The sequence below is a fragment of the Microcaecilia unicolor genome, unplaced genomic scaffold (assembly GCF_901765095.1).
Source record: "Microcaecilia unicolor unplaced genomic scaffold, aMicUni1.1, whole genome shotgun sequence".
Classification (NCBI taxonomy): domain Eukaryota; kingdom Metazoa; phylum Chordata; class Amphibia; order Gymnophiona; family Siphonopidae; genus Microcaecilia; species Microcaecilia unicolor.
Genome location: NW_021963710.1, coordinates 18,978 through 42,114, shown reverse-complemented (window position 1 = coordinate 42,114; position 23,137 = coordinate 18,978). Strand labels below are relative to the sequence as shown.

The 23,137-nt window shown below is 46.4% G+C and overlaps 1 pseudogene; it reads left to right on the top strand.

Annotated features, from left to right (window-relative positions):
• Positions 1-2,626: 2,626 nt before the first annotated feature.
• LOC115459584 overlaps positions 2,627-23,137 on the top strand; it is a 35,804-nt pseudogene continuing 15,293 nt past the window's right edge.

Below are 23,137 nucleotides of genomic sequence, written 5' to 3'. Positions count from 1 at the left end.
CATGTTGGGCAGGGTGCTAGACCGGGTGGCAAAGCATCCCGGCAGGGTAATCCTGGTGGGTCCGGATTGGCCCAGGCGTCCCTGGTATGCGGACTTGATCAGGCTCTCAGTCGACGATCCTCTGCGGCTGCCAGTGGAGCAGGGCCTGTTACATCAGGGTCCCGTGGTGATGGAGGATCCCTCCCCCTTTGGTCTTACGGCCTGGCTATTGAGCGGCAGCGTCTGAGGAAGAAGGGCTTCTCAGACAAGGTCATCGCCACTATGCTGAGAGCGAGGAAGCGCTCTACTTCTACTGCTTACGCCAGGGTTTGGCGTATCTTTGCAGCGTGGTGTGAAGCAGGCTCACTTTCTCCCTTCACTGCTCCAATTTCTTCAGTGTTGGCGTTCCTGCAAGAAGGTCTGGAGAAAGGCCTGTCGCTCAGTTCCCTTAAAGTCCAGGTAGCAGCTCTGGCTTGCTTCAGGGGCCGCCTGAAGGGTGCTTCCCTGGCTTCGCAGCCAGATGTGGTGCGCTTTCTCAAGGGAGTTAATCACCTGCGCCCTCCTCTGCACTCAGTGGTGCCTGCGTGGAATCTCAACCTGGTACTAAGAGCATTGCAGAAGCCGCCTTTTGAACCCTTGTCGAGGGCATCTCTGAAAGACCTGACGTTGAAAGCAGTCTTTTTGGTGGCTATCACTTCAGCCAGAAGAGTTTCCGAGCTCCAGGCGCTCTCATGTCGAGAGCCTTTTCTGCAGTTCACTGAGGCAGGAGTGACTATTCGCACAGTGCCTTCCTTCCTGCCCAAGATTGTTTCTCGCTTCCATGTGAATCAGCAGCTCTGTCTCCCTTCCTTTCGTAGGGAGGATTACCCAGAGGAGTACTCTGCTCTTAAATATCTGGATGTGAGACGAGTCATCATCAGATACTTGGAAGTGACCAATGATTTCCGGAAATCGGATCATCTGTTTGTCCTGTTTGCTGGTCCTCGTAAGGGTCTGCAGGCTGCTAAGCCTACAGTGGCAAGATGGGTCAAGGAAGCCATTGCAGCGGCTTATGTGGCCGCGGGGAAGGTGCCGCCTATCCAGCTGAAGGCTCACTCCACGAGAGCTCAGGCGGCCTCGATGGCAGAGGCCGGATCCGTCTCCTTGGAAGAGATATGCAAGGCGGCAACTTGGGCTTCGGCTCATACATTCTCCAAGCATTACCGTTTGACTGTGGCTGCACGGGCGGAGGCCCGGTTTGGAGCTTCAGTGTTGAGGTCAGGGATTTCAATGTCCCGCCCTGGGTGAGTACTGCTTCGGTACATCCCACCAGTCTATGGATTGATCAGCTTGATGATATGGAAGGTAAAATTATGTATAATCATACCTGATAATTTTCTTTCCATTAATCATAGCTGATCAATCCATAGCCCCTCCCAGATATCTGTACTGTTTTTATTCTGGTTGCATTTCAGGTTCAAGTTTAGTCTTCAGTTACTTCAGAAAGACTTCGTGTTCAAGTTTTTTCACTTGGATTCTTCAAGAGTTAAGACGAGTTTGTGTTACAGTGAGCTGCTGCATTCCTCTCCCCTCCGTTTTACGGGGCTGGATTGAGACTTAAAATTCTGCCGGCACCCCCTCCCGCTTCGGCGGTGTTAGGGTCAGTCAGCTCCTCCCGCGGTTGCGGTTGCAGGATAAGCCAGATCCCCCCGCATCGGCGGGTGTGGTGTCCCTCCCCCGCTCCGCGGGGATGAGCTGGACGGATTCCCCTCCCCCACTTGTGTGGGGATGAGCTGGGTCAATTCCCCTCCCCCGTTTCGGCGGTGGTGAGCTGGGCAGAGTGTCCCTTCGTGGGTGTAATTCTCTAAGTGCTGAGTCCTGCGGATGGAGCTTTGATATCGACATACTGAGGAGTTTCCGGCAGCACATGACCACATATAGGGAGGCAAAAGTTTGCTCTCTATCTCCACCTGCTGGTAGATGGACACAACCCACCAGTCTATGGATTGATCAGCTATGATTAATGGAAAGAAAATTATCAGGTATGATTATACATAATTTCACCTTTCCAATAGTGTCCAAAAATAAGAGAGCACATAAGCACTTCACTGTATGTACACACTGGGAAACTCTGATGGTGTAAATATGGGCATGAAAACCTTACATTAGATACCGTGCAAAATCCTCAGCCTTTGTGTGTTACAGTAATGCCATTTCTTTTTATAATTACTTATCTAGGAGTCCTTTCTCATTCTTATTTTTGGACTCTTGGAAAATGTATTTTGTAGAATATTTTGAATCTTTTCCTTGTTGGGGTTTTTATTTAGAACTTGAGTATTCTGTGAAGAACAGTAGGCACCTGCTTTTCTTTATTGACTAGGCCTCAAATAGGTACTATCCTAGCTCCTAAATCTGGTCACACTGTTATAGACTTACTTTCCACGTGGCTGCCAAGTACAGTGTAGCCAAAAGGATCCTGCATCTGTGTATCCTTGCATCTGCTGCAGGCGCCTTGTCGCTCTGTCCGCAGCAAGTGCAAGATTTGTCTTCTGAATAAACTTTTGCTCTGATGTTCCCGCACTCTTCAGCTGATCACAAAAGATACAACTGAATTTTGCCAAGATGAAATGCTCTGACCTCAGCTGTGGTTCAGTTCTAATGCTGACTTTTTAAACATTTTCAGGTAGGAATAGCGACCTGCCAGATTGCCCGAGCTTATGGCTTCAAGGTTTTTGGCACAGCAGGAACTGTGGAAGGAATGAATCTGGTTTTGCGAAATGGAGCCCATGAAGTTTTCAATCACAGGGAGGATAACTACATAAATAAAATTAAGGTAACGAACTGCCATTATGTTCACATTTGTTCCACCCACTCCTCTCTCCATCTACTTTGTGACATTCAGAGATTTATTTCCAGTTGCTTTTCCCCTTTGAAGTTTGTTTTGCTAACTTAATTATGCTTTGCTGGTAATGTAAATGTATGCTGCTGCAAATTACAGTATGTTCAAATTGACAGGAGCCGGAGAAAGATCATTTCCAATTTTAGGAGAGCTCATTAATGCGTGAAGTGGTGTGTTGCCATGGCCGAGATCTTGCAGAATATCCCAGTAGATATGATAGCGAGCCATCAGCAGGGTATAGCTATTAGTGGCACAGTAAATATTGATCCATATTGCAACTGACAACATCGTTTTTGTATGGCTGCAGCTGTTTCTATCACTCTGGTACTGGCTGAAGTTTCTCTTCCCTTTTATCTGCAGTGTGCTGTAGCAACTATCTTAAAACATAATTCTCTTAAGGCTCAGTTTTACAGCTGGGTGCTGCCTTTTCCGAGGACAAACAGGAATTATTTCTCACATGTGGGTAACGTCATCTGATGGAGCCCCGGTGTGGACAATTTCCAGTGTCAGGGCCACTGAGAGACAGAGCTGGGCCTGGGGCAGGGCTGCTGTTCCCTCCATCACTTGGGCCGCCCCCTGTCCCCTTTACCTTCCTGTGTCTGTTCCTCCCTCGGTCTGTCACTCTCCTGTTCCTGTGTGCTTGGACCTGGGTTATCGCATTAACGCAATCACCTGGGTCCCAACGCACAGGAGCAGGAGAGAGACAGACCGAGGGAGCAGAACCTTCTGATGTCAGGGCCCCCCCTCTTAGCGGTCCTGCCCAGCATCCCACCATGCATGCACGGGTGCCTTCCCACCCAACTTGCGAGAGTGGAACCATGTCTCGGTTTTCCATGGAACAGGGAAGTCACGCCAGTGATCTCTCCAACGTTTCTGAGAAATTTAGACTTTTTTTTCCCTGGATTCTATATAGCGCAAATTAACTTGCGCATGCAAATCCAGTCGTATTCTGGGTTTGCGCACACAACTTAGTTAAGCCAGTCAGTTCTGATAATTGCCAATTAACAATTATTGACAGTAATTGGCATTAATTAGAATTTTTGCGGACAATTGTCTAAGCATATTCTATAACGGGCATGGAATGGCGGGTCGTGAGCATTTCTAACATCTATGCGCTTTGTTATAGAATACACCTGGTATGTGCCTAATTTAGGCGGTGACTGATTTAGTCACGTGGACAGGTGCTCGACTTATTCTATAAAGCCTACAAGGTGTACTTTACAGAATACTCGTAGGTGTTTTTCATTTTGGTGCTGATTTTTTAGGCGTGATATATAGAATCTAGCCTTTTGTGTCTTCCTGTGCAGGATTTTTGTGTTTTTTTTTTTTTCTCATAGTTCTTCCCTTACTCTTATAGTTTCAACCTAGCATTTTCAGCAGTTTAAGCTTCTTTTAATTTTTCGGCTCCAGAGACCCTGTTAGTTTCGACATCGAGGTTTTTCTGTGCAGGTGAGCTCCTTCAGCCTCACCATGAGCTGTTTGATTTTACGTTGGTAGTTTTTTTTCTTCATGTTCAAAAAAGTTCCCAGTGGCTTTAAACTCTGTCCCTGGTGCAAAAAGGGTCATCTCTGGGACTGATCCCCATAGTTAGTGCCTGGGCCTAGAACATGTGGCTTCTAACTGGGTTCTTTGCATATGCGGAGAAGGACCCAGAAAGCTAGAGAGGTCCAGCGTGAGAAACGTTTTGGTGCTAAGTCCAATCCATTGACATCGGTATCAGAAGCATCGGTCCCAGTAGCTGCAAGAGCTGAGTCTGACACCGGGAGTGTACTGGCATCGAGGAGATCTCTACCCCCTTCAACATCGGGGACTGATGCAGGGCCCTAGGACCAGTTAGCATTTTACCGAACACTGAGGAGGCATGTGTATTCAACATCCTGTTCATCAGCATTAAGGCATCCTAGTGCCAAGCATCAGCATTGGTCCCCCTTGAGGTACGGTGCTTGGAGCTCTGGAGCATCAGCGTTGCCAGCACCCGAGAAGCATCAGTGCTGGGAGGACTGCTCCCCCTCTGTAGTTGCGATGTCAGTGCGTCAGTATCTGTTCGACTGGGACGCTGCTTCCAATTTGACAGACAAATTTGCAGGCTTTCCTCAACCCGAATCCGGCCCAGCCTTTACTGATGCCTGCCCATGATGAACGGTTCTAGACCATGTTCAGAGAGGAGCTGGTGGGCTACCTACAGCAGCAAAGTGCGCAGGTATCGATGGTGCTTGAACTGGACCACCACTCTGTCCTGCAGGTCCATGACCCATCTGTTGAGCAGTTGTCGACACTGGTGTTGTCGTAGGAGGGAGCTGCTTTGGAGTCGCACAGCAGACCTGTACCTCAGCACCTGGTATCAGGTCCTGGACTTCACTCCAGTAGAGTGAGGCAGGCACAGACTCAAACCTCCCATGAGGAATATTTTGTTGAGTCTGAAACCGACCGTTCATGGAAGTCTGATGAGGAGCTATAGATCCTCTCTGGGAAGTCCTATGGCATCCCATTAGTTCCCTTCTCTCCATAAGAGAGAAGAAAGTCCCAACCAGGGTTTTGTCAGGGAAATGGCAGAACAACAAAACAGGAGAAAAACACTGTGCAGTAACAACACAAGCAGCAACAAACAGCAGAGGTGGTCCAGAGAAGCAGAAGACAAAGGTTTGCCACATGCAGTTTTATTAAAGCAAAGACCTGACTTGGCCAAGTTTCGCATAACAATATGTTGATACTTGTGCATGAGAGCAGTTGCAGTTTGACTGGGAGCTGGTTTGTATGGTCCACTTGTCCTTTTCTGCGTTGAAGAGTACTGACTCCTGAGGAAGATATAGTACCGAAACTTGGCCGAGTCAGGTGTTTGCTTCAATAAAATTGCATGTGGCGAACCTTTGATTGTCTTCTTCTCTGGACCACCTCTGCTGTTTGTTGCTGCTAGGGAAATGGCGGACACCAATCCATTTAAGTTGGAGATGGAGGAAGAGCCCAGGCAAAATTTGTTTCCCATCCTGGACTCCCCATGTAGAGAAGCTGTGACTGTACTCCTTCACAGAGTAAGATGCACAGATGAGGAATTGGGGGACCCCTCTCTCTGTGTAGGTGGTTCCTAAGAAGCTCCGTTCTATTTACAGAATCCAGAAGGCCCAGCAGCCCCACTACTTTGTGGTGGTCGAATCCACCCTCAAAAGGGCCAGAAATTTGATAGCTCATGCCTTAAGTACCCCAGGCAGGGAGGCACAGACGACCTTTTGGTAGGAGGGAGGCAGAATTTTTAATAAAAAAAAAAGGAAGTTTTCCAAATAGTTTGAGTAGGTTACACACTGCATTTGGCAACAAAGACCAGCAGATTGCCCACCAAGAGTGTCTTACATCAGCTCTTAGCACCAGGAAGTGCTGGCAGAGGAACTCTCTGCCCTTCTAAAGGCCAAGGCGATTGAACCCGTTCCATCAGGGGGAGGGGAAGGGATTCTATTCCAAGTACTTCCTTGAGTCCAAGTAAATGGGATTTCATCCAATCTTAAACATAAGGGCCCCAAATAAGTTTCTGGTCAAATAAAAGTTCAGGATGATTTCTCTGGGCACTCTTCCTCCTGTGATTCAGAAGAACAATTGGCAATGCTCTCTGGACCTAAAGGATGCTTATATCCACATTCAGATACTCCCAAGTCACAGGAAGTATCTCAGATTTCGAGTAGGGAAATACCACTACCAGGACGGTGTCCTGCTGTTTGACCTAGCATCTGCTCCCACAATGTTCACAAAATGTCTTGCTGTAGTTGCAGTGTTGCTACGCAGACTGGGATTACAGATGTTTCCTCATCTTGGCGATTGGCTGATCATGAGCACAACTATGGAAAGTGCTCAAGAATCAATGCAGAGAACTAGTTGGGTTGGAGCTACTAGAGTTCATCATCAACTACCCCAAGTCCTATTTATACCTGTTACAACAATTGGAATAAATAGGAGCCCTGCTAAACATAGTTCAGGCTCAAGTCTTCTTACCGCAGGAATGGGTGACTGAACTCATTGTGATAGTCTCTCAGGTTCACAGTAACCAGCAGGTCACAACTCGGATATATTGAGGTTACTGGGTCATATGGAGGGGCATAATCGAACGCGAGCGTCCATCTCCATGGGCGTCTATCTCCGAGAACGGGTACGTGAAGGGGCGGGACAAACCATATTTTTGAAAAAATGGGTGTCCATCTTTGTTTCCGATAATACGGTTTGGGCCGGGCAAATGCATCAGATTTGTGCGGATCTGAGCTGGGTGGTTTCGATCTTCAGCGATAATGGAAACCGAAGGCGCCCAGCTCGAAAACGAACAAATCCAAGGCATTGGGCTGTGGGAGGGGCCAGGATTCGTAGTGCACTGGTCCCCCTGACATGCCAGGACATCAACTGGACACCCTAGGGGGCACTTGTAAACAGTAAAAAAAAACAAAACAGTAAAATACCTCCCAAGTCCATAGCTCCCTTCCCTTGGGTGCTGAGCCCCCCCCAAATCCCCCTCAAAATCCACTGCCCACACCTTTACACCATTACTATAGCACCTAGATGTGGATTTTGGGGGCGGTTTGGAGGGCTCCCATTTACCACCACAAGTGTAACAGGTAGGGGGGGATGGACCTGCGTCCACCTGCCTGAAGTCCACTGCACCCACTAACAACTGCTCCAGGGAAGTGCAAACTGCTGTGATGGAGCTGGGTATGACATTTGAGGCTGGCATACAGGCTGGAAAAAAAAAGTTTTTAAAGTTGTTTTTTTTGGGTGGGAGGGGGTTAGTGACCACTGGAGGAGTCAGGGGTGGTCATCCCTGATTCCCTCCGGTGGTCATCTGGTCATTTAGGGCACTTTTTTGGGACTTGTTCGTGAAAAAAAAAGGGTCCAAAAAAGTGACCCAAATTTGCGCTAAAAACGTCTTTTTTCGATTATCGGCCGAGGACGCCCATCTCTCCTCGGCCGATAACCACGCCTCTGTCCCACCTTCACCACGCCTCCGACACGCCCCCATCAACTTTGGCTGTTTCCGCGACAGATTGCAGTTGAAGACGCCCAAAATCGGCTTTCGATTATACCGATTTGGGTGCCCACGGGAGAAAGACGCCCATCTCCCGATTTGGGTCGAAATATGGGCGTCTTTCTCTTTCGAAAATAAGCTGGCTGGCCTCCACAATGCACGTTACTCCCATGGCACGCGCCTGCATTTGAGGGGCTCGCAGTAGACTCTTGCTTATCAGTGGGATCAAAGCTCCCCTATCAAATCTCTGTGTAATGGGACCTCAATGTCATCCTCACCCAACTGATGAAAGCTCCTTATGAGCGCTTGACTCCTGTCATCTGAAGTACCTAACCTGGAAGGGTCTTATTTTTGGTGGTGGTCACCTCAGCTCGCAGAGTCAGTGAGCTTCAGGCTCTAGTAGCTGATTCACCTTATACAAAGTTTCAACATAACAGAATAGTTCTCCGTACACATCCTGTTTCTTCCCAAGGTGGTGTCTGAGTTCTGTCTTAATCAGTCGGTCGTTCTACCAACATTCTTTCCAAAGCTTCATACCCATCCTGGTGAAAGTGCACTGCACACTTTGGACTGCAAACGAGCCTCGGCCTTCTATCTTGAGTGGACTAAAGCCTATAGACAGTCCACCTAGCTTTTTTGTTTCTTTTGACCCAAACAGGATGGGGGCAGCCATCGGTAAATACACTTTATCTATTGGCTAGCAGACAGCTTCGCCTTCATTTACTCCCAGGTTGGGCTGACTCTGGAGAGTCACGTCTTGGCTCACAGTATCAGAGACATGGATGGGTAGCCCACTCGAGATAAGCCTGTTTCAGGTGAGTAACTTCGCTATTTAGGCACCCTGATTCCACACAGTTATGGCACCTGGATTCTGTTAGTAACCCACATCGATATGCTTAACATTTATGTGCCTGCAGTTAATGCCAGCCATAGATATAGTGTAACTGTGGTCACCTAAATGTGGCTAGGGTCTCTCCCATGTGAATGCCCTCCCCTTGTATTTACATGCTAATACCACTTAGGCATGCAACTTTACAGAATAGCTTTTTGTCACTTTGCTGCCACTTATATATGCAAGTGTGCATTCACCCGCAAAAGTGCTGGTATTCTTTATATTTACACATGTGAGTGGACCTGAATGCGAGTGACCAGTTATAGAATTGACCTTCCCATGTACAGTCTTTCTGTCCCTTTCTTGATTTCCAGTAGCTAAGCAAACTCTTAGAAATATAGAACAGAACAGATGATAAAGACCATACAGCCCCTCCAGTCTGCCCATCCAGCCTCCTGTTCAGCTTTATAATCCCATTCACTGATCTTCCGCTTTTGCCTCATTCTTCCAACAACAATGTAATATGTTTAATTGATGTAAACTGTAAGCCATATTGAACTGACAATTTGGTTTGAAAATGTGGGGTACAAATGCAGAAATAATAATTCTTCTTCCTTATCTCAACAGGAAAGCTATTCCATTTTTGCAGACTATAGTTAATGCTCAGTCCCCTGAGGCAGTACAGGGTAAAGTGATTTGCCCAGGGTCACTGAGAGACTCTGTGGGAGAAAAATAGTCTTGCTGATGTAATTTATTTATTTATTTGTTACATTTGTTTTGTATCCCACATTTTCCCACATATTTGTGGGCTCAGTGTGGCTTACATAGTACCGGAGAGGCATTTGCCGACTCCGGTGAGAACAAATACAAAGTGATGTTGCGGTAAGATAAAGTTTATGTGGCTCAGCCACAATTTAGGGAATCGTACAACGGAAGAGTTATGTCCATTACGTACTTTAGTTTTGTTGTGTCGCAGAGATCAGGCCTTTAGGTTGGATCGGCAGGGTATGCCTTTTTGAATAGGTTAGTTTTTAGTGATTTCCGGAATGGTTAGGTTACCTTCTCATTGTCATGTGTCCATCACTCTTTCTGTAAAGACATACGCCCTGATATTCAATATATTTAACCAGCCAGGATCAGCACCTGGCCGGTTCAATGCCCCATAACTGGCTATCTGCGAATGTTCATCGGGACATAGCTGGTCATGACCAGCTTAAAAATTTGCGATTAGTGGATAACTGGTTATATCGTATGATATAACCAGCTATCTGCCGATGTTCAGCATGAGTTTGGTGGCCATATTTGTCCACGTGAATACCAGGCCTATCTTTTGGCCAGTTCAAACTTAGCCGGCCACTGCTGAATATCAGCTTAGCCAGTTAAGTTTGAACAGGCCAAAAATAAATATAAGTTGCTTACCTGTAACGGTAGTTCTCCTTGGACAGATCATCTTGCAGCCACACAAATCGAAGTGACTCTCCATGACGTCACAGTCCCGGAACTCTCAAAAGCATTTTTCTTTAAAAAGAGCATTAACGTATGAGCTCGTGGCAGTCCACGCTCCCCCACACCATATAAATACCCAGTTACTCCGCCCCCTTGACGGTTCTTTTAAAAAGCTGGCGTCAACCGCAGGGTGGGTAGGGTGGGTTTGTGTGGCTGCAAGATGATCTGTCCAAGGAGAACTACCGTTACAGGTAAGCAACTTATATTTCTCTATGGACAGAATGCATCTTGCAGCCCCACAAATCGAAGACTCCCCAGCTACACAGGTAACAGTATAAACAGTCAACACACCAATTAAAAAGTCAAATAAACTGGTACCTGTGGCAGGAGGAGGTGGTAGTTGACGCCTCAGACACCAGACGATAACACTGCCTGTCCAAATTCTGTTTCAGCAGACGAGGCAGCATCAATACAGTAGTGCTTCGTAAACACATGCATAGTTGACCATGTGGCAGCCCTACATATATCCAGTAAAGGTGTCCTTTGCAAATGAGCCATTGTGGCCGCCTTGGCCCTCAGACGATGAGCAGTGACATGTGGAATGTTTGTGATAGCTCCTGCTGAGTGAGATTGCGCTTGTTAACACCAAGCAATGCACTTTGCGATCCATTGCGATAAGGTGTTTTTGTTAATTGGTTTCGGATGCCCAGTAGACTTCCAGGACAGGAACAACTGGGACGGACGATTTATACACTTTGTTCGTTTAAGATAGATACCAAGAGCTCTCAGGCAATCTAAAGTGTGAAGTTGTCTGTGCTCCTCAGTTTCATGCGGTGGAGGATAGAAAGACGGTAACACAATAATTTGATTCAAATGATAGGGAGAGACAATCTTTGGCTGAAACTTAGGATGCGTACGCAGGATAGCCTTATCATGCAGCAGCTGCGTGTACGGGGGGTAATGCACTAGTGCTTGAACTTCCCCAATGCGACGTGCGGATGTTAGTGTTATAAGAAATAGAGTTTTCCACGCAAGATATTTCATTTCTGCACTGTCCAGTGGCTCAAAAGGTGGTCTCATGAACGCAGTGAGCACCAAGTTAAGATCCCATGCTGGCGCTGGTGGACGAAGCGGGGGGTACAGGTGCAGAACCCCTTTAAGAAACCGCTTAGACAGTGGATGCTGCATAAGTGTGCGGTTGTCAATAGTATCATGCATCACTGATAGAGCTGCCAAATGAACCCTAATGGATGAGTAAGACAGACCAGATTTCGCAAGATGCAGAAGATACTCCAGAACATGCGAAATGGATACTGTTTGTGGAATGAAGTGGCGAGAGGAGCACCACAGAGTGAATCGTCGCCACTTTGATTCATAGGACTTTAATGTAGATTTCTTTCTAGAAGCAACTAAAACTTGAAGCACTTCCTGCGAAAAAATCAAAGAGGTTGCGGACCCAGTAAACACGCCATAAGTTTGAGTGACGGGGGGTCCGGATGTAGAAGGGTGCCTTGGTTCTGCGTGAGCAAATCCTGCACCAAAATCAACGGAATTGGAGGTTGCTGGAGCATCCGCAGTAGAATTGGAAACCAAGGCTGACGAGGCCAATGCGGCGCCACTAGAATGAGAGAAGTGCCGTCGCACTTTGCCTTTTGTAAAACTTTTGAAATGAGCGGTAGCGGAGGGAAGGCGTAAAAGAGACCTTCCGTCCAAGGGATCTGGAACGCATCTTCCGCTATTCTTCTCCGACTGGGAAACCTGGAGCAGAATTTGGGACATTTGGTGTTCTGTGGGGATGCAAAGAGGTGGACTAGAGGGTGTCCCCACCTGTTGAATAGTTCTTGCGTAACAGTGTTCTTCAGTGACCACTCGTGCGGCAGGAGCTGTCTGCTGAGCGAGTCGGCCAGTAAGTTCTGTTTCCCCGGTATATAAGCTGCTGATACCGTGGATTGCAGAGCCAGAACATGCTTCCAAATCCGCATGGCCTCCTTGCACAGCTGCCATGAGCCCATGCCTCCTTGCTTGTTGATATAAAACATTGCCACTTGGTTGTCTGTGTATATTTGAATATGTTGATGACTGAGGTGTTGCTGGAAAGCTTTGAGAGCGAGTCTTGCTGCTCGGAGCTCCAGAAGATTGATGCTGCACTGGGCCTCCTCCAGGGTCCAGAGGCCCTGTGTTTTGCGTGGTCCGTAATGCGCACCCCAGCCCAGCTTGGAGGCATCTGTCGTGAGACAACAGGTGGGTTGGTTGTGGCGGAACGGCATACCCTGTAAAAGATTCGGTGGGAAAGTCCACCACTGAAGAGACACTTGCAGGCTGCCTGGCAACGGTATTAGCATTGATAGTGGATGCAGAGCTTGAACCCAGTGGTCTCTCAGCTGCCACTGCAGCGTCCGCATATGCAACCTGGCATAACATACCACAGGTATTGCGGCTGCCATGTGGCCCAGAAGAACCAACACCTCTCGGGCTGTGACATGGGTGTGCCCGGACAGTAGGTGGATGAGCTTCTGGATACGCAGGGCCCTCTCTAAAGGCAGATATGCCAGCGCCCGTGGCGTATGGAGCGTTTCCCCTATAAACTGAAGGGTTTGCACCGGTTGCAGCTGCGACTTCTTGTAATTGACCAGAAATCCCAACACTTGCAGTAACGTCAAAGTTTCCTGAAGGGCTTGAGTCGTCTCTTGAACTGAGGAAGAGGATATCAGCCAATCGTCTAAGTATGGAAAAATTTCTATTCCTCTCTGACGAAGATAAGAGACGACAGTGATGACACATTTTGTGAAAACCCGTGGAGAAGAGGACAGGCCGAAAGGCAGTACCCGAAACTGGTAATGACTTGCCCGCACTTGGAAACGAAGGTATCTTCTGTATGCCTGGTGAATTGGGATGTGCAGATATGCATCCTGAAGGTCTAATGAGACCATCCAAGCGTGCCGATCCAGTAGAGGAAGGATTACTTGTAACGTCGTCATTCGAAACTTCTCCTTCTTGATGTAGGTGTTGAGGGGTCTCAAGTCTAGGATCGACCTGAGTCCACCTTTTTTTCTTTGGGATTACGAAAAATCTGGAATAGAACCCCGTGTTGATTTGATTTTGCGGAACTGGCTCGATTGCCCTGATTTGGAGAAGACGGGTAATTTCTTCCTGGACCCATTGCTGATAGGTTGCTTGAATGGGCGAGGTGACAATATGGGAATGTGGTGGAGTCTTTACAAAATTTAGTCGATATCCGTCGTTGACAATTGAAAGGACCCACTTGTCGGAAGTGACCAGGGACCATTGTGGGGCAAAGTGCTGCAGACAGCCCCCCACTGGCCAATCCTGTGGCAGGTGGTCAAAGGGAAGGTAGGCTCTTCGGAGCCCCAGTATTGACCTGTTTTGGGGGTCTCCGATCCCGAGGAGCTTTTTTGTATTGTTGATACTTATTTGGCTTGCTGTTATATTTGGAGGTCGAGCCAAACTTATTTGTATTGTATGGCTTACGGTAAGTAAATCTGTTCCTTGATTGATTATATGAAGGGCTAAAAAAGGACCGTTGAGCCGAAGAACGAGACTGATTAAGGCTGTCGTCTTCTAGTGTGTCAAGCGTGGTAAAATCCTGCTTGATGTTCTCGATTATGTCCTTGACCTTGTCTCCAAAAAGGTTATCGCCTAAGCAAGGGGCATCCGCCACTCTGTTGTGGACATCCTCACGGAGTCCAGATGCTTTCAACCAAGCTAGCCGTCGTGTGGAAATACCGACCGCAGCCCCTCTCACAGACTTGTCATACGAATCATGGGTGGCGCGGATCAGATTCGTGGCACACTCGTCCAGATGATGCAGTGATGGTTGTAGTTGAGCCTGGATGGGAGCTGGCAAGGAACTTACAACCTTGGTTAGAGCTTCAAGGACAGTGAATTGATACTCTGAGTAGTGAAACATATGGAGGCCTATGCGCGCATTCAGCATCGTATTTTGGTATATGCGCTTCCCCAACAAGTCCATTAGCTTCATGTCCTTAGTGGGGGGGAAGTTGGAGTGATCCCTGGAGCTTCTGTGCTTCCGCATAGCTGATCAAACCACAATGGATTGATGCGATAATTGTGGTTTTCCAAAGCCAAACGCCTCCTGCACTCTGTACTTAGTGTCGAGACTTATTTTTGTAGGTGTTACGCTGTAAGGTGTGGACCATATGGCTCTATGCTGTTCCGCTAGGACATCGTGCAATGGCAGAGCAATTATTTCCTTTGGAGCCTCTTTGTAGCGAAGCGTCTGCAACTTTTTAGATCTAGGGTCTGGCTGGGTCGTGGACTGTATGCCCAGTGCCGCCGCTAGCCGATGGAGAAAATTCGGGTAAGAGACATCTTCTGGTTGAGACGTCCTGGACGGCTGCGTTGGTGAAGGGTCAGACAGCAACCCTGGCGTGTCCGCTCCTTGATCAGAGGGGCCAGCCGAAGAGTGCTGTGAAGAGGAGTCATAATCGGAGAACAGCTCCGCTGCCATAGAAGCCGAGGTAGACACGGACGAGGCGCGACTGCGGTGAGGCTGCGCCGAATCTGCAGCCGGGGGGTGTGTATCTTGACCCTGATGAGGGTGATGCCGCTGGAAAAAATCCCGAAGCAGGTGCATGAGATCTTGGTTGCTTGAGTGCGAAGGTGAAACCTGATGCTCCCTGGTCATGCAAGCTGCTGTATCCTGCTGGAAGCTTGTCAGAGGCTGTGCAATTATGTTTTCCTGTGGCGAGAGACAGGGGAGTGCTTGTGTAGCCCTGTTTGCTGTCATAGGTGAAGAAGCACAGGCTGTCAGATGCTGAGAGGAGGAGCTGCAATGCTGATCAGAGGAGTGGGAGGAGCTTTGGCGATGACGTCGATGGGAGTGGGTGGAGCCATGATGACGGTGCCGATGGGAGGGGCTTCGGTGCCGACGAGAGGTGGAAGAACTTCGTCGGTGCCGATGAGATGCAGGAGAGGAGTGCTTCGAGTGCAGGCTCGGCTCCGTGCGTTTCCTGTGCCGTGGAGGGGACACTTCGCTGCAGGAAGACCCAGCACTAGCCGTTTCGGAGGTGAGCTGCTGAAGGAGCTGGGGGAGGGTAGTTTTGGGAGGCAGATCTACGTCTTGATGCACTCTCTTTAACTGAGCCTGTTCCCCTTGTGAGTGGGGAGACGTAGGCTGTCGAAGATCAGGCACGGCCCGCATTTTCAGCTCCCTGAGCTTTCTGGTGCGGGGCAGCATGCTGGCACAGGCAGTACAACTAGTGTTGAGGTGTGCCTTGCCGAGGCAATGGACACACCGGTCGTGGGGGTCAGTAGCTGACATTTTTCCTTTACAAACGGTGCAGCGTTTAAATCCCTGTTTGGGTGGCATCGTGGGGAAACAAATCGCTGCAAAGTTAAACTGACGAGAAATTTTGAAAATTAAGATAAGAGGTGGATGTTGAGACGGGACGGATCGTCGCGGAAAAGAAAAAACCGTCAAGGGGGCGGAGTAACTGGGTATTTATATGGTGTGGGGGAGCGTGGGCTACCACGAGCTCATACGTTAATGCTCTTTTTAAAGAAAAATGCTTTTGAGAGTTCCGGGACTGTGACGTCATGGAGAGTCACTTCGATTTGTGGGGCTGCAAGATGCATTCTGTCCATGGAGAAACCAGATATTCAATGCTGGTGACTGGAAAAAGCCTGGTATTGAATATCTGTTCTCAGCGCCGACCACGGGAGTTAGCAAGACTAACTCCTGTGCATAGGCGCCCCGTATAAGAGGCTTGGGGAGGCTAAGCCTCCCCAGTCCAATCTTGACCTTCCCCTGGCTGCTGCCCTCAGAAACGCAGGGCTTGCGCAGCATCCAGGGAGCTCGCCCACCGTCCCTTCTTCCTTCCTGCTCTTCCCGACCGGCAGCCTTCCTTGCCCCCCCCCCCCCCCCCCCCCGCATACAACCGTTTTACTCTCCCTGGCAGCAGCGTCTGTGAAGAAAAAGGCACTGCAGGCTCACCTCCGGCTTCAGCTTTTCCCTTCACTTCGCTCTTCACACAGTGTCCCGCCTTCGCGGAAACAGGAAATGCATCATCGCGAAGGCGGGACACTGTGTGAAGAGCGAAGTGAAGGGAAAAGCTGAAGCCGGAGGTGAGCCTGCAGTGCCTTTTTCTTCACAGACGCTGCTGCCAGGGAGAGTAAAACGGTTAAGGCGAGGGCAGGGAGAATCGCTGGACATGGAGGGGAAGGGAACAGATCACTGGACAAGACATGAGCATCCGCCACTACAGTCAGGTCGAGACTCGGTTTCCACGTGGCTTGGGTGAGTCCAAAAATTGGTTTATCTAGCGGCTCGCTACTCGCTAATCAGTTTAGTCAAGCGGTCAAAGCCGGCTCGCAGTACGCCACGTGCACTCCTCGTGGAGCGAGATTCTCTTGCCTCTCCCGACTTCAAGTTGTTATCAATCAATTATCGGGCTTGAGGTAATCTTTGTGATCATATGGGTCTTTTGTAGTCACGGTTTCTAATTAGTATAATTAGTATAATGATGATATGCTCACTACTCTTGTTTTTTGAAGCTGACTTTATTTGAGAATTTTCACTGATGGATCTCTGTAAGGATGTTATGCTGATAAGGTGATAATGGATGGGAATAGACATAATACCCTAATTTGCCAAAAGCTGAGCACGGCTAAGGATATGCACTGCTGGAAGCCATGGCCCATGTTCAAAAACCACCAGGAAGTTTTCATCTTTTCTTCCAGACTTCTATGAGGTTAATTAAAAATGTATATTTACAGTAACATTACCTAAGGAAGGGACTTAGCAGTCCTACTGGTGTTTTAGAGCCCGGTGTAATTATACTGCTGTCTTTCCACGCATAAGGTTGTAGCTCGTCTTGTGATTGGAATTAGTGCTGTTATGGTTTGGTAAGCTTATGAGTGTGTTTTTGCACAAGTTTGTGTATAGTGTTTTGCAGTGGAGAGATTGTGTATTGGCCTTAGCAAAACATCAGAAAGGGTTTTAGAGCCTAAATCATGACACACTACCTCTTGAAGGACCTACATATGGTCGTTAATAAAAGGAGCTCATTGTGAACCCTATCCACCCTAAAAGGGTGTTTTGTGGCTCTACATGAGAATTGTGATGATAGGATCCCTTGATTCATATTGTTGACAGTCTGCATTTTCCATATGGGTGGTATATTGGTGTATTAGTGTCTGCCCGGTGTAATATTTATGGTACAGTAAGGTTCTGAGTGTGTGTTTGCACAAAGTTGTGCATAGTGTTTTGCAGTTGAGTGATTGTGGTTAGTATATGCTTTGAGCAACCACTTTATTCTTTTACATGTGATACATATCTAATATCTACATTTAATAAAAGGTATTAATTATGACTTTTATTTTTACTTTTTTCTGTGTGTTGTCAGACAATTATGGAGGTAAGCTCCGCCCCTGGCCCCACTCCTAACCCCGCCCCCTTTAGCCTCCCCAAACAATTGGGCCACCGACCGCCTATGCTCCTGTGGTCTGAATATTGAGCCCATAATTCCTTATATTGCTTCTGAGTTTACCTCCTTTTACACTTATCCTATGATCCCTTGTTACAGAGCATCTTTTCTATTGAATGAAGCCTGCATCCTATTCATGTATTCCCTGGAGATGTTGAAATGTCTTTCCCATCACTACTCTAGAGTACACAATTAGGTCATTTTAGCAGCCGTCCTCTAGTTTTTGAGGAAGCAGTCTCCAAAATTACTACTACTTAGCATTTCTATAGCGCTGCCAGGGTTACTCAGCGCTGTACAAGTTTAAACATGGGGAAGGACAGTCCCTGCTCAAGAGAGCTTACAATCTAAAATTGAACACAGTACTCCAAATTAGGTCTCGCCAGAGATTTATGTGGAGGCACGGTCACTTCTTTTTTTTTTTTTTCTGCTGGCTGTTCCTCTTCCTATGCACCAAGCATCTTTCTAGCTTTCGCCATCACCTTATCTAAATTCAATGTAGTTTTTAATGCTGTTTTGCTCTATACACTTCCAAAATTAAAATGTCATATGATCCCCCCCAAAAGCTACAGCAACATCTGCAGCTTCATTGGTTATATTCCTTTAAACTTAATGGGTGGTGAAAAAGTTGTTGGAGTTTTTTTTAAATGTAGTTAGAAAATTAGAAGCAGTCTAATTGATTGAGTGGCTTTCATGCATTAAATTCACTTGACATCCAGCCAGTCATTAATTAGTTAGACTGATCATGCATTAAATTCCTGTGATGCACAGTCAGCTCATAGCTTGTTTGTGGAGCAACTTCCTAAACATTTTTAAAAGTGGCAGAATGCACATTTTGATTCCTAAGTCACTCTTTCTTTAGTGCTGTGTATAGCATGCTAGAGGTAAAGAGAACTTAATTTTAATGTGAACTTTGTGGTATGTTCTATCAGCTGTTTCTTAATCTTACATTAATTACAGGGATACAGCAAATGGTTATCTACATTGAGCTTATATAGCACTGCGTATACTGTGAACACTACATAAATTATAAGAAGCAAATTACTCTAGAGGAGTGTTGACTAGGGCACTGTTGCCAATTAAATCTTAATTTAGTGCTGTATGAAAATCTATACATATAAATATACTTAGAGCAGCTGTCAGTGCTGTCTTTTGGGCTCCTGCTGCTTTGGCCATGAGTGGGAACTGTTTGTTGTCAAACACATGTACTTGCAAAGACATGTGGCTGAAGCACTGGAGGAATGCAAAGGGCAGTGAAATGGGAGAGGATCTGGAGATTGACAAGTAGAAGGGAAAAAGGGGAAGGTGTTCGAGTTGAGTTGGAAGGTAGGGACTGGGAGATGAGTGGCCTAGATGGAGGGACAGTTTTTCTCTACTGAACGTCTGTTGGGTGATAGCTACTAAAATACTACTACCATTGCTGCCTCATTAATAGCCTTTCTATGTGGACCAGGTTTTTATCTTCTGCTTGTAGCTTCGTGTATCGGCTCCCTGCTTTTCTTTCCCATCCTTGTAATAGCAGATACCTGTCAGCAGCAGCCATACTATGTAAACCCTTTGATCTCAATCAGTCCACACTGGCAAACATTTGGACCAAACTTACCTAAGCTCATGATGTTGGATATAGTGCACAAAGAACCTAGACAGTCCATGAGAAAAGAGGGAACGTTTTCTATGTTAAAGCTTACAGGCCTGAGAAAAGACAACTCGGGTCCCCTTTAGTAATAGGGTCCCTCTAGTACTGGAGTTGTTGCAACTTATCTGAGTGGAGAGTTGAGTTAATTTATTATTCAATTTAAAGTCTCACTTACATTTAAATATAATTCCCAAGTGAAAAACATACTAAAAATATGCCATCATTTAAAATACAAAAAAAAAAAAAAAAAAAGGAAGAAAACCAGCACTCCCACAAGCAAGTCAAAACAAAGGCAACAAAAAGAATGGAAAATTACCACATAAAAAAATATCCTAGGGTATGAAGATAAAAAGTTTTATTAATAGACATATAGGGGCTCATTTTCAAAGCACTTAGACTTGCAAAGTTCCACAATAACCTATGGAACTTTGTAAGTCTAAGGGCTTTGAAAACACACCTCATAGTTACTCAAAAAAAAAAATATCATTCCACACAACATTCCAATAGGAATCTAATGTTAATGCAGTCTCAGCATGTTAGGGTCCATGCTAAGCGGATGGACCCTACACATGCTGTGTTTCGGAAAAACCTGCCTTCCTCAGGAGCCCTTAGTAAAATAAAAAATCAGAAAGAATAATGAAAATTAATATTTATAATGAAAGTGACACAAAAAAGATATACATGTATGTATGTGATCATGCAACAGATAAGTGATATAATGTGGACCAGTGTATATGACGTAAAAGAAAAAAGGATGTGTGTTTCTTAAGCTGAAATTTAGGACAAGAACACCAAGAGGCATATTTTCAAAGCACTTTAGGAGGCTAAGTTCCATAGGTTTCTATGGAACTTTGGGAGGCTAAGTGCTTTGAAAATGAGCCTGAATGTGTGAAAAATATTCATATGAAAATGTGCTTGTAAAAAGAAACTGCAAATGAGCATTTAGCACATATATCTTAATGGGTAGCATACCTTACCAGCATATAGCACAAAATATGGTTAAGGAATATTCCAGAATGGGACTAATAGGTACAGCAAAGTAGGTGCCTGCAAAGATAATAAACAATATATTTTTATCATTTAAAATACAGCAACAGTCAATTAAACTTCATTCGGCCTTTTAATCCAACATTTTCTATAGAATGACTCTAGGCTTTCCTAAAATCCTTAAGTAGAGGAGTGTGGTATTAAGTTATGTCCAATAAAAAAGGTATCTTATTTTCCTTTCCATGTTTTATTTTGTTTGATTTCTATTGATAACCTAAAATCCTTATAATTCAATTATGATTGAAGAGCAGCTGATAACATATTCCAGAGACGGGGACTTTGGTACCTAAGTGCCTCATGTTTGTATGTTCAAGGTGAATAACAAATGATGCAGGTAAGATTAAATATTCTTGCTGAAAAGAACATAGCAGCCTTGAGACAGCACAACTGGACAATAGTGCACTAAGATATGAAGGGACGATCTTATGCACAGACTTAAAAGTCAAACATAAAATCTTAAATTGAATTTTTATTGACTGGAAGGCAGTGTAAATTGTGAACAAAATGGGAGACATGGGGACTTATTTTCAAAGCACTTTAAACTTACAGAGTTCCATAGGAAGCTATGGAACTTTGTACATCTAAGTGCTTGAAAATATACTTCATGGTCTCTCCTCTTAGCCCTAGCCAAACATCTAGCCGCAGTTGATGCAATTGAGCTTTGAAAGCTTACAGATAAGCAAATTGCAGTAACCCGACTTAGATAAAACCAGAGAATAGGCTACAGATCATAAGCCTTGCATAGGTTTAAAAAAAAAGTTTGAAGCACATGAAAAATAATTTTCTTATGCTTAAAAGTTTGACCCATACCAGCTTGACTTTCAACTACAGTTCTTAAAAGTAACATCAGTCTAAAGCCAGGAGCAGACAGCAATGAATAAGAATGTAGGACATGAACAGACACTTGACCATGAACCTGATTCATTAGATTTTTTTCCCAAGTTCTGTGAGGAAAACATATGAATCAAGCTTGGAACAAAACCAGGGATGAGATGATTTCACCAAAAGAAGCTTCAATAGCTGATTCAATATTAGGACAACTGGCTGATGTGTCATTAAGGGGGGAACTTGTCACAACTGTGGTCGTGACTCCATTTTTCAGTCTCACCTTGTCTTTCGGTGGTCAGCTTCAGAGGTAGCTCCAGTCTGTCCTTTGTATTGGTTCCTGTGTGTTCCAAGCCTCTTTCCTGTAGTGCTTCCACTTCCTGTGTGTTCCAAGCCTCACTCTGGTGTTCAGTGTATTTCAAGCCCCTTTCCTGTAGTCGTGACATCATCAGTGAAGGCCGTCAAAAGGAAGGTGAGGACGTTCATTCAGGGCCTTTGCAAAGCCAAAGGTCTCCAGGATTGTCTGTGTGCTTGTGGAGCACTTCTGCCCTGTTTCCTAGTTAGTGTGCTAGGGTTAGCACTTCTGCCTGAGTTCTTCTGTTTGTCTGTCTGCAAGGGTTAGCACTTCTGCCTTAGTTCTTCATCTTGTCTGTGTGCTAGTGTTAGCACTTCTGTCTTGGTTATTGCCTGTTTGATCTGTTGTTTGTGTGGTCGTGTGGCCCAGCCTTGAGCTCTGCCTAGTCTGCCTCACCGAGAGTTCTGCCTAGTCTCTTCTGCTGTGTGTTTAGGTTCCAATTTGGCCTTGCAGCATGTATGAGAGGTCTCTGTGTGTATGGGTTCCAGGTCGTCCTTGCAGCCCGTTTGAGTATTTTCTCTTCTGGCTTTAGTTGGTTCTGTCACTGTGTACCTTGCCTAGTCAAGTCCTAGTTTGTGTCTTGGTACATCCTGTGTGCTCTGTGCACTTCTGGTCTGTTCCTGCCTGTGTGCTCTGTGCTCTTCTAGTGTGCTCCAGTCCTGCTTGTTCAGTCCAGTCCTGGTTGGAGGGTTTTGCCTGCTGCTGCCATTCATCGACAGCAGCCCAAGAGCTCACGTTGTTCCTGAGTCTGTGACAGTCGCTAAGACCCTGAGACCGTGACAGAACTCCTTTCCATTGCTCAGCTAAGGGCAACCGGCATAGAGGCAGCCTTAGGGTCAAATCCAGCACTCAACAAGGCAGATTCAGGCACAAATCGAGCATTGGGAAATCAGAACTGAAAAAGAGCAACAGGCTGAAAATGCACATGTGATGCTAACTTTCTAGAGTGCCACTTAGGTGTGTTAGAATGGGGGCAGGGCTGGTTTAATGGACGAGCCAGGGAGGCATTGGATTAGGGCAATGAAAGCCTGCTTCACGACAGCGGGAGCACATTCCTCTCCCCCACTACTGTGCTATTCTTCCACTTCTGTGCCATGGACTACAACAGGTTTGAATTGGACTAAGAGGCACTTCCCTGTTTCTCATGAGAAACAGGAAATGCCTCTTTTCGCATTTCAGACATGCCATGCGACACATGGCACTGGAAGCAGAGGAGCAGCGCACTGGTGGGAGCAAAGGAGGATGCTTTCTCCACTGTGTCCAGATTTAATAAAGATTTGGGGCAGGTAGGAGAAGTGGCTGGGAGCAAGGAGCTGATACCAGGGCTGGGGTCTGTGAGAAGGAGCTGGAGGATGTTGTGGGATGGAGAAGTGGGAGATGCCTGTGTAATGGGGGGCTAGGGACTGGGAGAAGGAGCTAGAGGGGGTTGTGGGGGGTTGGGAGAAGGGGACTGGAGGCTGAGGCATGAAATCTTCTTGTGCAAGAGTTGGACAGGCACTAGGGAAGAAGAGAAATTAGGTATAGGGAAAATGCAGGGGCAATGGATGCTTAGGAGAGGGAGATAGAGGCAGAAGTGCAGATACTGATGACATTTGGATGTGAGAGAGCAGGGACTCAAGAGTTAGGTGGAAAGTTTAGGATTGGGTGGGAGACTAGAAGAAAAGCTCTATGATTGACTGG